Genomic DNA, 1112 nt, shown 5'->3' with positions numbered 1-1112 from the left:
ACCTCCCTGCCAGGTCAGTCTAAGATGATAGTTCTCCAATCTTTTCACACTCTTCAGTTCTGTTTCACACATATGAATATCAGAAAGTCTATCCATAGATCTAGGTCTAGCCTTAGCTCCCAAATCTTCCCATGATAACTTCTGGATGCTCCTTTGAAAGTAATTGGAAGGAAACTTCCAAGTTATTGAATTTTCGTTCATGTATTCCTTCAATAAATGCTTGGTGAGGGTCTAGGAGGTACTATTTCCTGGGTAGTTCAAATGGTAAGAATTCAGTTAATCATTGGAACAAATAAGGACAAATGTAGAGGTCCTAACACATGGAGTCCTGCTGTGTGGCAGCATAGGATAAGTATTGAACTGCTAATCACAAGGTCAGTGATTAAAACCCACCAGACATTCCTCAAAAACCCTATACAGTGTCACTTTGAGTTAAAACCAACTCAACGACACTTAACAACAACAATACATGACTTACATATACTACCAAACATAACTGAAAACACACAAATAGCGAAAAACAAACCAGGGCTTCCACCGCTTCCTGGGCATTCCATACTCCCATGCATAATCAGAGCCCTTGCCAGAACCTGACTTGCTTCCCACCTGACACCCTATGGGAGGACACCTGTGACTAAGGTGTGGTCCCCGTCCCGCTGCTGGCCAATCTCTCTGTGGAAGCACAAGCCCCCCTGGCTTCCTAAACTGGAGACCTGCTATGTGACCTTTGCTCGGGACCTCGTTGTTGTTGTTAGGTGTTATTGAGTCGGTACCAACCCAGAGCAACCCTATGCACAGCAGAACGAAACACTGCCCGATCCTGGGCCAATCTTACTATTGTTGCCACACTTGAGTCCATCGATACTGCCACTTGGCAAATCCATCTCGTTGGGGGTCTTCCTCTTTTCCTCTGACGCTCCACCTTACCAAATAGGATATCCTTCTCCAGCCACTGGTCCCTCCTGACGATATGTCCAAAGTATGAGAGATGAAGTTTGGTCCATCTTGGCCTCTAAGGAGCACTCTGGCTGCACTTCTTCCAAAATGGATCTATTGGTTCTTTTGGCAGCCCATGGCATTTTCAATACTCTCCTCCAAAACCGTAACTCAAA

At 45.1% G+C, this 1112-nt stretch overlaps 1 pseudogene; it reads left to right on the top strand.

Annotated features, from left to right (window-relative positions):
- The first annotated feature begins 199 nt into the window (after nt 1-199).
- The window catches only part of LOC102834019, a 3323-nt pseudogene continuing 2410 nt past the window's right edge, over nt 200-1112 (top strand).

This window comes from Chrysochloris asiatica, unplaced genomic scaffold (assembly GCF_000296735.1).
Source record: "Chrysochloris asiatica unplaced genomic scaffold, ChrAsi1.0 scaffold00042, whole genome shotgun sequence".
In the NCBI taxonomy this organism is placed as follows: Eukaryota; Metazoa; Chordata; class Mammalia; order Afrosoricida; family Chrysochloridae; genus Chrysochloris; species Chrysochloris asiatica.
The sequence above is the reverse complement of the archived record's forward strand: the minus strand, read 5'-3'. Positions and strand labels throughout refer to the sequence as shown.